The sequence below is a fragment of the Rana temporaria genome, chromosome 10, assembly GCF_905171775.1.
Source record: "Rana temporaria chromosome 10, aRanTem1.1, whole genome shotgun sequence".
In the NCBI taxonomy this organism is placed as follows: Eukaryota; Metazoa; Chordata; class Amphibia; order Anura; family Ranidae; genus Rana; species Rana temporaria.
Genome location: NC_053498.1, coordinates 102,555,554 through 102,573,428, shown reverse-complemented (window position 1 = coordinate 102,573,428; position 17,875 = coordinate 102,555,554). Strand labels below are relative to the sequence as shown.

Sequence of the window (17,875 nt, the reverse complement as noted above, 5' to 3'; positions counted from 1 at the left end):
CATTGGGGCTCTCCAATAGTTCACATGCTGTCAGATAGGAGGCGTTGTTATCGCTTTTTCTGCAGATGTGCAAAAATATCATCACGTAATAAGTTAAAGAAATCCACAGCCAAATGTGGCTTTATATTCATATTTTTTTTTTTTTTTTTAAATATATATATGTATTATTTTCTTGAATACATTTTTAACTTCTTTTGCTAGACGTATACAAAAGTTTTTCCCTTAATACTTCACCCCCCTTACCCATCCCTCCCCCCCCCCTCCTATCTCACCAAAACAATCTCCTTATACCTCTACTTCTCTCTGATTTTTCTATAGTGGCCTTAAATATCTTCTCTTAACTTTTCCGCATAACTCCACGATTTCTTAAAAGTTCTCCAATTTTCCCATTTCATATTTTGTAATATGTTATTGCCCTCCATGTCCTCCTGCAGTTCCTCCATTTTATACGTTTCTTCAACCGCATCGATCCATTCCCAGATCGATGGGCATTCCACCTCTTGCCAGCCCCTTGGAATTAATCTTTTGGCAGCATTCAGTAGGTGTGGTACTAGCGATTTTTTATAACTTTTAATGCCTTCTTCCCCCCCGTGGAACAGGACAACCCAAGGGTCCATCTTTATCTTTTTCTTTGTAATCTCTTCGACGCAGGCCAATATTTTTTCCCAGTACCTCCTTATCTTAGGGCATCCCCACCACAGGTGCGCCATATTTCCTGGTGAACCGCAGCCCCTCCAGCACTCTCCAGTCTGTCCCGCTTTAAACTTTTTTAATTTGTCTGGTGTCATGTACCATCCGGCTATGCATTTAAAACACATCTCTGCTGTGCGGCTGTCCACCGCGGAGGAGTGTGTCAGGGTCAGCATTTTCTCTATTGTGATCCTATCCCGATGTGTCCCTAGTTCCCTTTCCCATTTTTTAATGAATGGGGGTATGTTCTGCTCTTCCATCTTCAGTAACATCTTATATAGTCCCGAGATAGATCCTCTGGCATTTTTTGTAGAGCATATTTTTTCCAATTCCAATAACTGATCTCCCGACCTCAGTGGGTGTGGAAGGTCTTGGATAAAATGGTTTAGTTGCCGATATCTCCATTCATTCATTTCCAGGAAAAAGTTTTTTAATTTCAACTCCTGTAGTGTTAAAATGTGCCCTTCCTTCGTTATATCCCTTAATTGTATAGTGTCCATTTTAATCCAATTTCCCCCCACTTGTGTTTTACCTGGTGCAAAATAATCGTTATTCTTTAGTGATATAAGGGGTGAATTGTACTCTTTCACAGTTTTTTTATAGACCGTGTCCCAAACTTTAAGTGCATTTTTAGTTATCTCGTGTGCGTTTTTATCTATTGTCCTAAATTGGGGAGGGTTCCAAATTATCTTATCTAACCTTGCCTGTGATAATTCATTTTCTACACTAACCCACCTTTTTTCTTTGCTAGCTCTGGCCCACTCCACCACTCTTGTTAATATCACCGCCTCATAGTATCTCTTGACATCGGGGACTGCTAATCCACCCTTTTTTTTTGGTTGTTTTAGGGTCTGAAGTGCTATCCTGTGTTTCTTATTTCTCCATATATAATTCATTATTAATTTTCTAAGGGCCGAGAGCAATGTCCCGGGGAGGGCAATGGGGATCATCTGGAATTTATATAAAATTTTTGGTAGAATAACCATTTTGCAGTAATTAATTCGTCCTATCCATGATATTGCCCTGTTTTCCACCCTTTTTGTTTCTGTCTTAATTTCATTTAATAAAGGGATAAAATTTATCGTATACATCTCCCTAGTAGATTTTGCTAGCAGTATTCCTAGGTATTTGAGTTCTTTAACCCAAGCAAATTTGTACTTCGTTTTCAGGAGTTGCTCTTCTATCTTGCTTATGTTTATACTCATAATCTCCGTTTTTTGTGATGTTTAATTTAAAGTTTGAGATTTCTCCGTATTCGCTACATAGGTTTAGAAGGTTTGGGATTGATGTTTTGGGTTCCATTAAATAGAAGAGGACGTCGTCTGCAAAAGCTGCAAGTTTATGTTCTTCCTCTCCTATTTTAACCCCTTTTATTTTTTGAGAGTTTCTGATCCTAGCCAGCAGGGGTTCCAATGCGAGCACGAACAGTAATGGCGATAGAGGGCACCCTTGCCTTGTACCGTTTCTCATTAAGAAGGTTTGGGAGAGACTTCCATTTATTTTTATTTTGGCCGTGGGGGACCTGTAGAGGGTGCCAATCCACTCCATCATCCTCTGTCCAAACCCCATTTCCTTCAGGGTGAGCAACATGAGTCCCCAGTCTACCCTGTCAAACGCTTTTTCTGCGTCTATCGACAGGAGTAGACCTGGGGACCCCGCCGCCTTCATTTTCCGGAGGATTAACAGTGTTCTAACCCCATTGTCTCTCCCCTCTCTTCCCTGGACAAAACCTGTCTGATCCGGGTACACCAATCTCGCCATTTCCTGTTTAACTCTCCCGGCCAATACCTTTGCAAACAGTTTTAAATCTGTATTGAGCAGAGATATCGGCCGGTATCCTGAACAATTTCCGATGTCCTTCCCTTCCTTAGGGATAACGGTGATAGTTGCCTCTGATGCCTCTTTACTTAGTTCGTACTCCTTTCCAAGCCCATTAAAATACTGGCATAGCCTTGGCAGAAGTATCTCCTTAAATTTTTTGTAATACATTACTGTAAAGCCGTCTGGCCCCGGACTTTTACCTGAGGCAGAGCTTGATAATGCTACTTTAATTTCGTTTTCCGTTATTTGCCTGTCCATCCCCTCTGCGTCTATTTGACTGACTTTTGATAACCTTGCTTCTTCTAAGAATGCTGAGATTTTATTGTCTTTCTCCCCTTTTTGCCAGTTTTTTTGTTCTACTGAGTATAATTTTTCGTAATATAATCTAAATGTTTCAGCAATATCTTTTGTTGTGTGCAAGACCTCTCCTTTTTCGTTTTTAATTTTATCTATATAATTCCTTGATTTCTTTTTTTGTACCATCCGAGCCAGATGTTTGCTTGTTTTATTTCCCCACCTATATCTCTCCCTTGCCACCAAGTTAAATTCCCTTCTTGTTTCCCGATCAATAAGTTCTTTAAGTTCGTTCCGCTTATTAACTAGGTCCAAATAAATATCTCGTTGTTTACCATTTTTCTTATGTGTTAGTTCTAAATTGAAGATCTCATCTACTAATTTTTCCTTCTTACTGTTCATTTCTTTTTTCCTCCTTGCCCCTTCGGAGATTAACACCCCTCTAATCACCGCCTTATGGGCATCCCATAATGTTGCTGCCGAAATTTCATCTGTCTTATTTATCTTAAAATATTCCTCTAATTCTTTTTTAACCCTCATTAAACTTTTCTCTTCTATTAGTAGTTTCTCATTTAGTCTCCAATTTAGATAGGTCCTTTGATTGCCTATGATATTTATGGATATGCTAATTGGAGCATGATCGGAAATCGTCATGGTCTCTATTTTTGTCTCGACCACCGCATCTAACATTCTATGCTCAATGAAAATGTGATCGATCCGGGAGTAGCTCTCATGTACATGAGAGTAAAATGTATAATCTCGTTTGCTTGGGTTAAAGATCCTCCATGTGTCTACTAATTGGCTTCTATGTAGACTACCCTTTACCTTTCTTAATTGCCTTTCTTGAGTCTCTAATGTCTGGTGTGTTTTATCGGCCTTTGTGTCCATACAGAAGTTTAAGTCTCCTCCCAATATTATCTTTCCCCTCCTGAAGTCTTTTAATTTCCCCAGGATTCCCTGGAGGTATTTCATCGGGGAGGTATTCGGTGCATATATGTTTACAAGAGTATATTCCTCCTCCTCCAGTTTTCCCCTTAAAAAGAGGAATCTCCCTTCTGGGTCTGTCAATCGGTCTGTTAACACAAACCTAATCCCCTTAGCTATCCCGATTGCTACCCCTCTGGCCCTTTTAGTAATGGTGTCACCATAGTACCATATGGGGAAGTCAGGGGAATATAGCTTTATGTTTGATCCTAATGTAAGATGGGTTTCTTGTAGGAGGACTACATCTGACCTATACCTCTTTAGTTCCTTTAGTACCTTATGTCTCTTTGATGGACTATTGAGGCCTTTTACGTTATAAGATAGGCATTTAATTACCGGCATCTTGGTTGTTGGTTACAGTTTCTTCCGATTGTTTTGGTGAGATAGGATATCTTCCCCCCTCCCTCCCTCCCCCCCCCTCCCCCTCCTCCCCCCCCTCCCCCTCCTCCCCCCCTTCCTCCCTTCCTTCCACCCTCCCCCCACCCTCCTCCCCCCCTCCCTCCCCCCCTATCTGGTCTATTAAAGACCTCTGAACCATCTTCCATGTCATGGTTCAGATCATTCCGGGTGGGGTCTGGGACCACCTCCCCCCTCCGGTTTTCCACCCGAGAAGGGGGGGGAGGGGACCAAGCCCGACTTTAGAGGAGAGACACAAAAAGAACCTCAAACGTAGCCCAGTAGAAAAAAACGGAAAGAGAGAGAAAAAAAAAAAGGTGCAACTAGAGAGAGAGCTGAGGGAATGAGGACGGGGGGGGGGGGGGAGTTTCCATTTTCCTCCCCTCCTCCTCCTCCACCCCCACCTCCCCTCCTACCCCCAGCCTGGCAGGCTAGGGACCTGGATATCCAATTTCCTACAGAATTCATTTAAGTCCTCGGGAAATCTTAGTGTCGCAGATCTCCCCTCTTTTGTTCCAATTAGGCAAGCAGGAAAACCCCAGTTGTACTTAATATTCAGATCTATCATCTGTTTTAAGAGTGGCTTTAACAACCATCTCCTTGCCAGGGTTTCTGGGGCCACGTCGGTAAATATCTGCAGCTCCATCCCTTCAAACACTATCGGGGATTGTCCCCTCAGCTTCTTCCAAATTGCTTCCTTTTCTTCATAGAATCCGAACCTTATTATGACATCTCTTGTTCGCTCGGTGGTCACTCTTTTCGGGTTTCCCACTCGATGTACCCTTTCGATCCTAATTGGATTGTCCATTGTTCTTCCCAGTAGTGGATTAAATATCGTCTGTGTTATTGTCCTGAGGTCCTCGCCCCTCTTCTCCGGTATGGACCTTATCCTTAAATTTTGTCTCCGGCTTCTGTTTTCCTGATCTTCCAATTTGTATAGAATATGTCTCTGTTGCAGTTGAATCTGGTCCATCTGGGCTTTTAGTGTATTTGATTCCTGTTCTTGTTTCTCTATTTGTTCCTCTACTGTTTCTAATCTGGAGAGCATATGGCCAAAGTCGGTCCTTAAGTTCTGTATTTCACTTTTTATCACGTTTTCCAATCTTAATAGCATCTCCGCCATTTCTCCCTTTGAGGGGGACTGAGTATCCGTGCTTCGTTCATCCATCCTGCTGCTTTCTAATACGTTTCCAGTGGACCCCTCCTCTCTTAGATCTATAGATGTTTCTCTGGAATTATCACTCTGGGGTTTCTTATTTTCAACCTTTTTTACTTTATTCACTTGTTGTTGCTTTGTTACTCCCTGGGCTCCGGGGACACGCGGACTTTCCCCTCTAGTTACAAATGGCCTTATTGAGCTTGTTGCTGTTGTGTTACTTGGAGTAGTTGGGGGTCCCCCTTTTGTTGATCTACTCGTCATTCTACTCATGTTAGTCTCTTTCTTTCTGATTCTCTTCCCCAGCTTGACCTCTTGTTTCCCCAATTGATATAGAAACCAATATATCAAGGGAGAAACCGATAAAAAGTACTATACTGGGTTGGGCCAGCGGTTTTCTTTGTAGGGATTTACTATTTTAGTTTTATTTTCTCCCCCTCTACCCCCTTTTTGGCTCCTACCCAACTAATAATATTTCAGCGGTTCTGATAATTTGAACCATGCTTATCAGTGTACCAATATATCCAATATTTGTGTGCACAAAGGGCAAGATAAGGTAGAGAGGATAAGAGGGTCTCCCTATACTCCTCTATCTATGGGGGGTGATAGGAGGAAACGAAGTCCGAGCTTCAGATTTACTCCGAGTTCTATCTCCTCTTTATCTCCTACTGCCTTCTCTTTTTAGTCCAGGGGAGGCGTATAGACAGTCGGTTCTTCGGATCGTCTGAATGTCTAAGTATTTGAGGCCCGGGATAAAAAATGCTCTCGGGGTGAATGTGAGCTATATCCCCTTTTCGGTGCCAAGGGGTACCAAAGGACTCTCTAAGTATATGGTCTCCTCAATTCAGAGAAACACATTCACTATTGATTCCAGTGTCCCCGCTTTAGCTTGCACAGATCATATCCTACATTTGTGGGTAAATTTTTGTCCAGGGTCCCATTTATTTAATGTTACTTTCTTACTTGATATATCCCGAAGGTTTATTTTTCGTCAATCTTCTTTTGTTTTAGATAATATCGTTACTCCCCCTTTGTTCCCCCCCCCCCCTTTTTCCCTTCTTTTTTCCTTGAATATTGCCTGCTCAATTTACATCACACAGTATTTGTAGGGATATGGATAGACGGAGTTCCCTTGTTTACCATTCGTTGATGGGGTTTTGAAGAGGGGGGCAGGGTATCTCCAAGGGTCTTTCCCTTTTTCCTGCTGTTTAACATCCAGGGAGTTTAGGAGGTACCCAAGGGAAGTAAAGGTCCAAAAACCCGGGGTACCTAAGAGTTCCCCCAGGGCAACGGAGCGTATAGGATCCCCCCCATCGAAGGAAAGAAAACAGAGCCAACTAGACAAATAATTTAGGAAATACGAATGGCCAAGCTCCCAGCAGAACGTGCAGATAGAATTTTGGGTACAAAATGTATAGGCCTGCTTTACCTATTATAGGCTTTTCACATCCAGTATAAATAATCTCCCCCAATCAAGTAGTATAGAAGAGTGCTGCAGCGGTCAGTCATTCATAGTGACACATCTTATCCACCTCATTATACCAGTTCACATAGCTTATACAGCTAATTATCTCTGGGTTCCCATTCGCTTCTTCTATTCTCATGTGGTCAATTGTATTAAAATGTTCTATGACATACCATGCAATGCAGTTCTAATTTAACTTCTCACAGCAAAAAAAAATCTCCATTGATCTGCATTAAATTGCTATTTTTAAATGCTGATTTTTTCTTCCCATAATTGATTGTTAGCATCGAATGTACCTCTGGGTCTGGATCAGCTGAGAGGAGGAGTACGGATGATATCCATCTAGGCTCAGCGTGCACGCTGTCTTGACACACTCACCTCAGTGTGGGCTAAGGTCCCAGCTGGGGCCACTGCAGTCGGCGGGTTATGTCCTCCCACTACTTACCCCGCATCCTGTGTCCGTTTTCCGGTGCTGCGGCGCGGCACGATACTTCACCGCCCGCAGCCCTCAACACTGCCAGGGACGAGCGGGTCCGGTGATTCACTGGAGAGCCGATGGACAGCGCGTGCGGCGGCGTGTAGCGGCAGCGTGAGGAAGCTACTATCTCCCTCTCTCATTCGGCCCGGTCCGTCCTTCCTCCTAGCGGTCCCATCGCTCTTCGCTCCCCCACCCGTGGACGCCTCGCGTCATCACGTCCTCACGTGGACGCGCATCCCCCTTTGTATTCATATTAGTGCATCAAATGGAAATTAATTCCAGGTCTTTCATCTTTGTCATTACCCAGGGGATACAACTTTATGGGCCAGATTCATCAAGAGATACGCCGGCGGATCTCCTGATCCGCCGTCGGATCTGTGAGAGCCGACGGTCGGATCTGTGAGAGCCGACGGTCGGATCTGTGAGACCCCACGGTCGGATCTATGCGACTGATTCATAAGAATCAGTTCCGCATAGATCTCCCTTAGATCCGACTGGTGTAAGTGACTTACACCAGTCGAATCTTAGGCTGCAATCTCCCGCCGGCCGCTATGTGTCGTCGCCGCCCATCACTTTTTTTTTAACGTCGTTTGCGTTCGGCTTTTTCCGGCGGATAGCTACCCCTGCTATATGAGGGGTAGCTAATGTTAAGTATGGCCGTCGTTCCCGCACCGAGATTCAAATTTTTACGTCATTTGCGTAAGTCGATCGGGAATACCGATGGCCGCAATTGACGTACCCGCCGCTAACAATGACGTCCTAGCGACGTCATTTGGAGCATGCACACTGGGATATTTTGCCGGCGGCGCATGCGCAGTTAAATCGGCGTGGGAACGCGCCTGATTTGAATTGTACACTCCCCCTAGCCGCGGAATTTGCATTCCGCCGGGGGGAGTTACGATCCGACGGTGCAATTTGCGAGGTAAGTGCTTGATGAATACTGCACTAGCCTCGCTAAATTGCACCGGCGGATCGTAAAACACGTAGATCTAGCGGATCTAAAGATCCGCTGATCTACATGAATCTGGCCCTATGAATGAATGAACTCCTGCTTATCAGAGCTCCAGGCAGATCTAAAAGGCACAAATTAATGCAGCACTGTATTCATTAATACATCATTAAACGTATGTTTTAAATGGGGGCTATGATTGCTGGTCCCCTTCATAAAAAATGCCAGGTGCCTGGCTGTGTCCGATTTCAATACTTTGAGTCACAGATCTGCACTAAAATTTTGGAATGATCGTTAGAAAAACCGTCAGATTTTCTCTTTTTTCTTGTTCTAGGTCAGAGACTAAAGCAGGCCATACACCAGGGGTGCACAACCAGTGGCCCGGGGGCCACATGTGGCCCACGGAGCCCTCTGATGTGGCCCGCGACCTCCTGCCCTGGGATGGAATAGAATAAAATACTGTTATTAAGGGTTAAGGGAAGTTTATTACTAAAATCACAGGGTATATATGGGCAAATCTCTTCTGCAGTGGTTAGTGGGCTGCTTTCAAACTGATCTGCAGGTGCTGAGCAGTTTACCTGCGGGGTTATCTGCACTGAGCCTTAGACTTTATTACCTGCGAGTTTTGTGAGCTTTCTGAAAGTGCACCAAACCTGCAGGATATAATAGAAGTCTGTTGCAAAGTGCAGGAAAGCCAAAGGTACACGGCGTTGCACCCATGGTGCTGGTAAACCCCAGCGCATCAGTGTGAAAGCAACCTTGGGCCCCCTTCACACAGTCAGTTCGACAGCCCGACCAATTGGACCCTCCATTTACCTCCAAGTAGTGGCAGACATAAACCACTAAAAAGTATAGTGGGCTGTGCAGAGCTGACATGCCATCCACCCACTCCGCTCATTGTGGCCCGCGACCAGTTACCAAGTTACTTAAGTGGCCCTCGCTCTTCAAAAGGTTGGGCAGCCCTGCCATACACGGTCGAATTTCGAACAAATTTTCTTTTCAAAATCAGAAATTTCGGGTTTTTTTGTGATCCGATGACGCCACAATTTTTTTTATTTTTTTCATTTTTAAATTTGGCCAACCAAGTCTTCAATTTCACCTCATGTTGCTACAGAAAAAAAAATTGTTCCCAGCAATCTTCTTTTCTTTCCTGGAGTCTTCTTGTCTTGCACATGTGCATTCCTTTTTCTATTACATTTATCGCACGATTCTCCCATCATTGATTCGAAAATAGTTTGTTTTTCAAAAAATTTCCAACATGTCCGATTACTCAAATTTGATTGCTGCACGAAAATTGGCTGTAGCTGCAGCCCACTAATGGTGCGAAATTCTACCGAAAATTCTTATGCCGCGTACACACGAGCGATTTTCATGACGAGAAAAATTCAATTTTTTTAACTTGGTCATTAACCCCCCTGACGGTAAACACGAGCGTGACTCGGGGTTGGTTTTACATGTTAGGATCGGCAAACCCGAGTCACGCTCGGGCTGGACGGGCTTACCTTTCGCTGGATCCACAGGCTTGGTTTACTTACCTTGTCCCTGGATCCAGCGATGCCACCCGCTGTGTGAGTGAGCGGGACCTCCTCGCTCGATTCACAGTCCCCGTGTGACGCCGATCTCCGTTCCCTGCGACGTTACGACGCACGGGGACGGAGAACGGCGCCAAATTCAAAAAAGTAAACAAACACATTACATACAGTATACTGTAATCTTATAGATTACAGTACTGTATGTAAAAAATACACCCACCCCTTGTCCCTAGTGGTCTGCCCAGTGTCCTACATGTACTTTTATATAATAAAAAATGTCATTTCTGCCTAAAAACTGTAGATTGTCCAAAAGTGTCCCTTTATGTCAAAAATGGTTTTAGATCAGCTAGAAAACAGCGATAATAAATTATAATCACTTGCAGAAATGTGCGATAGCGATTTGCGGGGAAATTCGTCATAAAAAAAATAAAATAATGACAGCGACAATTCTGCAACTGCAAATTTCAGTGATTTTGAGTTGATTACATTATTGAATAATTTTTATTATAATTATATTATTATTTGTTATAATTATTTATAATTATTTATTATATTATAATTTATAATTTTGTTTTAAAAAAAAAAATCATACCCGGGATGCCTACAAGACTCTTGCTTGGTCAGATTTAAGTGAGTTATTTCTAAAAATTACAGGCCTACAGTATAAAACGCCAATTTCCTTGCAAAATAAATGTACCGCTTTTGGTACGTAATTCCAGACAGAATCATACCGCCAGGGAGGTTAAAAAGGATTGTGTGTAGGCTCCAGAGCATTTTTCTCGACCTGAAAAATGGGCAATAAAAATTTAGAACATGCTCTAATTTTTCGCATAGTTTTTCATGTTGTGAAAAACGGCCGTGTGTAGGCTTTAACGACGGGAAAAAAACATGCATGCTCAGAAGCAAGTTATGAGACGGGAGCACTCGTTCTGGTAAAACTAGCGTTTGTAATGGAGATGGCACATTCCTCGCGCTGTAACGGATTGAAAAGCGCGAATCATCTCTCACCAAACTTTTACTAACACGAAATCGGTGAAAGCAGCCCAGAGGGTGGCGCCATCCGAATGGAACTTCCCCTTTTATAGTGTCGTCATACGTGTTTTGTACGTCACCGGGCTTTGCTCAAGCATTTTTTTTCACAATCGTGTGTATGCAAGGCAGGCTTGACAAGAATCGCGTTGAGAAAAACTTCATGACATTAAAAACAGTCGTGTGTACATGAGATACATGAGATACAATTTTTGAAAGGAAAATTCTTTTGAAATTCGACCCATGTATGGCTGGCATAAGACAGCATTAATGCCATTTTCTAAATAAGAGGTAGGAAATTGTAGACTCCATTATTTTTCTATTACAGATTGCCCTGCTCTCGGAAAATACATTTTAAACTATTTTTTTTTTATTTTATTTTTTTTTACACCTGAAAGGCAAAAGGCATAATGAGCTACTATGCACCGCATTGTAGTTCATTATGAAATACTTACCTTGGAACGAGGTGTGTAGAACTTACCTGGTCCACGCCAAGGGAGATGTAATCTTTCCTCTGCGTGTCTTCCGGGTATCGCCGCTCCAGCGCTGTGATTGGCTGAAGCGGCGATGTCGTCACTCCTGCGCATGCGCGCGGGAGACTTTATTCTGGCAAGGTCCGGCGGCTGCCGGGCCTCTAGCTGAGGATCCCTGCTGCGCATGCGCCTCATTATAGACTTACCTGCAGGTAAAAGTGGTAGTAAAGACTTTACTACCACTTTAAGTTTGTCAAACATGCCCATCAAGTTCAGTGGGCCGCTCTGCAACTGTGTGTAATGCATGCGATTGCAGTGCGATAGTGTGGCATTTAAAGGTGTAACTGTAAATCAAGCAACTCCTCACCTGTCAAATGCCTTCTGAAAAGTGACCTGGGTGCTTTTCAGGGGGCACTGCAAGTGTAATGGAGCCCTCTGATAAAAAAAACAAAGCTGGCATGGCACGTGATGGCATACGATGAAGAGTCCAGGGACCTTTTAAGACCCCATTCACATCATACCTTTGCAGTCCATCGGCAGGGAGGCATTCACATAAATAGCATCACATGTCAACACGTGTATTTCTGCATGTTGTTTTAAAACGTGTGTTACCGCAATGACATAGTGTGAATGGACCCTAATGCCGCATACAGACGGTCATTTTTTGTGATGAAAAAAAATTACGTTTTTGAAAACGTCATTTAAAATGATAGTGTGTGGGGAAAACGTTGTTTTATGTCTTCAGAAAAACGACCAAAAAAATAATTCGAACATGCTCGAATTTTTTGTGTCATTTTTCAAAATGTTGTTTTTTGTGTCAATTAAAATGATAGTGTGTGGGCAAAATGACGTTGAAAACAACGTTTTTAAACCCGCACATGCTCAGAAGCAAGTTATGAAGCGAGCTTCAATGGAACAGAGTGCCGTCATACGTGCTGAACGTAACATCGCTTTGCTAGAGCATTTTGAAAAACGATGGTGTGTATGCTACATCGTTTTTGAAAATGAAGTTTCAAAAATGTCGTTTTTTTCATCACTTAAAACTTCATTTTTTTTTTCATCACAAAAAATGACCGTCTGTATGCGGCATTACACATGAGAAGATTATTTTAGTTACTTTGGTATTGTGAAAGTATAGCAGGGCAAAGCATTAAAAGTGAGTGTCCCGCTAAATGATGTTAGCTTTCTATTAATGAAATAAATAAAACTGGAGACTTTGGCAATTGGAAACTCAGAAAGCAGAAATGTTTCTGTCCAGCAACAAGTCTTTATACTTCATATAGCAAGTTTGTTATATTGTCATACAATGATGCTGTACTGTGATCTGCCTCACTAATAATGAATGGCCCAGTAATTCAGTAGATTAATGATAGAACCTTGCTATGAATAATTAATAGCCGGTAATGACATTGTACACAGAGGCTACTCATCATGTACTGATATTCCGTCTGCCCAAATACTGGCTGTGTGTACAGAGAAACAAGTTACATCGATGATGTATTTTCTGTAAGAGGACATCATTTGGAAATTATTATTCATGTTGTATTTTTAGGGCTCATTCACACACACGTGTTTTTTGTTCCTTAAAGCGGAGTTCCAACCACAATTAGCATTTTTTAAATGTATGTCCTGCGTTTTTATAATATAAATCTGGTCACTTACTATTTTACAATCCGCCGCCGATCCGCATAGATATTCAAAAAAGATAGTTTATAAAACTATATTTACACCGTTGTCATTTTGCTTGTGGGCATTGTGAAGCCTACAGGCACTTACTTCCTGGAAGTCTTGGATGGGGAGTTATAATTGGACAGCGCACTGCATCCTGGGAAATGATGACACACATTTCCCAGGAGCATTAGAGGGAGATGATGTCAGAATCCTAGGTGGTTTCAAAGGCAGATTTCGTGGGACCGCATAGTAACAGGCATTTCCAGATGAGTAAAAAAAAAAATTGTCTTTTTTTAATTTTTTAGTCGTAAGCTACAGTTTAAAGCAAAATTTTTTTTTGATGGAACCTCCACTTTAAAGCAGAGTTCCAGCCGTTTTTGTGTTTTCTTATTAAGTCAGCAGCTACAAAAAGTATAGCTGCTGACTTTTAACCACTTCCTTACTGGGCACTTAAACCCCTTCCTGACCAGAGGACTTTTTGCGATTCGGCACTGCGTCGCTTTAACTGACAATTGCGCGGTCGTGCGACGTGGCTCGAAAACAAAATTAACGTCCTTTTTTCCCCACAAATAGAGCTTTCTTTTGGTGGTATTTGATCACCTCTGCGGTTTTTATTTTTTGCGCTATAAACAAAAATAGAGCGACAATTTTGAAAAAAAAAAATATTTTTACTTGTTGCTATAATAAATAGCTCAATTTTTTTTTTTTACGTTTTTTTTTTATCCTCAGTCTAGGCCGATACGTATTCTACATATTTTTAGTAAAAAAAAAAAAAATCGCAATAAGCGACTGGTTTGCGCAAAAGTTATAGCGCCTACAAAATAAGGGACAGAATTATTATTATTATTTTTTTTTTTTTACTAGAAATGGCGGCGATCTGCGATTTTTATTGGGACTGCGACGTTATGGCGGACACATCGGACACTTTTGACACGTTTTTGGCGCCATTCACATTTATACTGCAATCAGTGCTATAAATATGCACTAATTACTGTATAAATTTTTTTTTTACTAGAAATGGCGGCGATCTGCGATTTTTATTGGGACTGCAACGTTATGGCGGACACATCGGACACTTTTGACACATTTTTGGCGCCATTCACATTTATACTGCAATCAGTGCTATAAATATGCACTAATTACTGTATAAATGTGACTGGCAGGGAAGGGGTTAACACTAGGGGGTGAGGAAGGGGTTAAATGTGTATCCTAATTAGTGTTCTAACTGTGGGGGAAGGGGGGTGACTGGGGGGGTGACCGATCTGTGTCTCTATGTACAAGAGACACAGATCCGTCTCCTCTCTCCCTGACAGCACCGCTGTCTGCGAGAGCCGGGAATGAGAGATGATCTCATATGTAAACATATGAGATCATCTCTCATTGGCCGCACAGATCGCCTAGGAAACGGCCGCTCCGATTGGCCGTTCACGGCGATCTGTGACTGGCTGTGTCCAAGGGACACGGCCAGCACAGCAGTTCCCCGCTGCGCGCTCGGGAGCGCGCGCGGGGAACGCGAAAAGGGGCGGCCGTAAAAACACGGCCTCCCAGAGAAGTAGAGCCACCCGGCGGCCGTATATAGTCGTACGGCCGTCGGGAAGTGGTTAATAAACACACACTCACCTGTCCCAGGATCCAGTGATGTGGCTGTCCGAACCCTCGACTCTCTCCGGTGTCGGCATTGCAAGTGTGGGCACCCGACTGTGACAGCTTGCCGCTTCACAGCCTACTGCGCATGCGCGAGTCGCGCTGTGCCTCCTTAATGGCCGGGCAATCTTCTGGGTTCTGTGACGTGTCCCAGAGGATTGCCGGGAGGGAGGGTCAGCGGTTGGAATATCTGATCTCTCTATTCAGATTGGGAGGAAGCGGAATATGACGAAGGCACTCGAGGCGTGTGGGACATTTGGTTACAGAGGGGAAGAGGAGAACTTCCGCTCAAAGTGCCTAGGCAGCCCAAGTGGAAGTGGGAGCTGGGCACCTGTCAAATGTAGCATATAAGGGGGCAGGGAATGCTTAAAGTTCCACTTTAAGGTGGGTTGTATTGGGTAGCCAAAATGGTTAGACTGTCAGTGCACCTCAACACATAAGAAATGCTCCTGCACAGTTTTTGTTGTGTGTTTATTTTTTTATTTATTTTTTGAGTGCAGGGCAATGCACAAAGCATATTTCTGAACACAATAGCACAGCAGGGGAAATCGCTGCACCAAGATAGTTTGTGTTGGTACAGCAAACAAAACAAAAAAAACTGTGTGTACCCAGCTTTATAGGAAAGGCATAGCTTTTAAGGTTGGCATCAAGCCTGTGCCACATTTAACCAGTTTCTGCGGTGTCCATTGTGAAGCAGTGTAGGAGGGTGATTAGGTGTGCCATTTATAAACAGTACATATGCACTACAGATACTCCTTGTTTAACGACCTTTTGGACCTGCGACCAGTTCTACCCACCCTAACGACCCGCTATACATCATTGTATTGTACAGTACAGAATTTCCGTTTGTTCTGTACTTATGCAAATTAAAACACCATTGAGCTGGAGTTTTGTGTTTAGACCTTTTTTTTTCACAATACAGAAGTTAAGAATGCTTAAAATATTGATTACTTGTAACTCCTCGTTTAAGGGCCGGTTTACACTGCTGCGATGCGGAAATCCTGCGAATCTTACTGCGGGTTCCCGCATCGCATGTCTCCCAGTGGCAGTTCACACTGCCCTATGCGAACTGCTGGGAGTGTAGGTTAGAAGTTATTAACCCCCCCAAATCAGTTTGCAAATCGCAGTGCAATCTGCCAACTCGGATAGGAATCAGATCGCATGGGTGTGAACACCCATGCGATCCGATTCTGCTGCGGACCAAAAAAAGGGTCCTGTGCGAGTTTGTTCTGAATGCAATGTGAATTTAGCCATTCTATCTGTATGGCGGAAATCGCATCACATGGACATCAAATGTGATTTACATTGCAGTGCGTTGCGAATCGCATGTGATCTCGCAGCAGTGTGAACCAGCCATAACAACCAATTTGTTTAACGACCTGGTCATTAAGTAAGGAGTACCTGTATTTTTATTATTTTTTAAAATTGGTTACTCTTTGTTCTGGGGTGGTTTCATGAGCTCATTATGATTACACATGTAACATCCATGGTTTTGTATTTCTGCATGTTATTGTTAGTAATGCCCTGTAAGCAGCTTGTGTCAATGCTGGCTCTTGCATTTGAGTAAGCATGACTTTGCAAATCCGTGTGTCATTCCTACTCACTGTGCCTTTGTTGTATTATGAACCCACTCAGAGGTTGCCCTTGTGCTGTTTAGTATCTATGACGGCAAGAAAATGTGCATCCTGTAGAAGTTTGCTTCTGTTTGTCGTACCGAAAATCTCCACATCTGGAGTCAGGTTGCACACATTTTCTTTTATACTTGTTTTCTCAGTTTCGGTCCACACCTATGCAGTTTGCTTGTGATCGTGTCTGTAGTGCCTTTTGCATTTTTGCACACGTGATTTTACAGCGATTTGCATTTTATTTATATTTTTTTTGCCCAAAAATGCAGATCGCAAAAAAAAATGCAGCAAAAATGCTATACATTAATTTCTGAAGCTTCTCCATTGAATGCTATTGAACCAAAAAGTACTGTTTTGCTTTAAAAAAAAAAAGTCACTGACCTTTTCCAAAAACGCAGTGGCTGAAAAAAAGCGTAGATGTGAACATGTCCTATAGGAATTCAAGTTAAATGGACTGTAGTACGTTTCTTCAAAAAGCACAAAAAAAAAAAAATGCACGCAGAGGTGTGAACCAGACCTTGGGCATGGTTCACACCACAAAAACGCGCTCCTCCAGGAACTCCTCCTACATGACACATGGCGTGCCTTAAATCCTACAGGAAAGGACTACACATTCTACTCCCGACTCGACTATTTAACGATTAGCCAGGAAGATTTACATATGTTAACCTCTGCGTCTATCGAGCCCATGTTCTTGTCAGACCACCACCCGATCTCGGCGAGACTGTCACTCCCCCCCGCCACCCTCGATCGAGGGTGTGGAGGCTAGACCCATCCCTACTCACAGACCCATTACTAGTTAAGGAACTAGAGGCGACCCTCGAAGCGTACTTTCGGGAAAACAGACCGGAAGATACGGCTCCCATTATTAACTGGGAGGCCCATAAGTGCGTGGTTCGGGGCCTTCTGATCGCTGCTGCTGCCAAACGCAATAAAGAACGGCGTAAACACCACAAAAACGCACTCCATATCTGTTCTGGATGCGTTTCTGATGTGTTTGCGGATGCTTTCTAGATGCAGTTTTTTTTTTTTTTGTGCGTGTGGTTTTTTTTTTTACTGGGGTTCAATGCATTTTTGTTGCGTTTCGTTGCGTTTTACTGCATTCCGGTGCAGGAAAAATGCAGCATGTTCTACTTTTTTTTCTGGTACGCCCTGGAACTGACTGCACTGGTGTGAACTATGCCATGGGAAATCGTATAACTTACTTTTCATGCTTTTTTGACTGCATGTGGTGTGAACTGGCCCTTAGGATTAAAATCGTTGAAGCTGGCATGCTGGGACTTGTAGTATCACCATTGAGAGTCAATCCAGTGTGCTTAGTGCTCATTGAAGCTCACATATCAGATAGAAGTGGTTTGAATCGCAGTCTGACTTCCTAGGGCCCTCTGTGCTGGTACATGCCCCGAGAACTTCTGTTGAAGAAGGAAGGGTCCTACTTCTGGCATATTTCACAATATGCCCACTAGTATCTGTCCCGTATTACAATTTTTGCCATGACTGCATAGATCCTTCCCAGGAGCATTAGAGGGAGATGATGTCAGGATCCTAGGTGCTTTCAAAGGCAGATTTCGTGGGACCGCATAGCAACAGGCATTTCCAGATGAGTAAAAAAAAATATATATATATATATATATATATATATATATATATATATATATATATATATAT

General features: G+C 42.9%; 1 protein-coding gene across 4 annotated transcripts in view; it reads left to right on the top strand.

Moving 5' to 3' along the window:
- The window catches only part of NADK (NAD kinase), a 143,300-nt gene that overhangs the window by 45,343 nt on the left and 80,082 nt on the right, over positions 1 to 17,875 (top strand). The window lies entirely within an intron of this gene.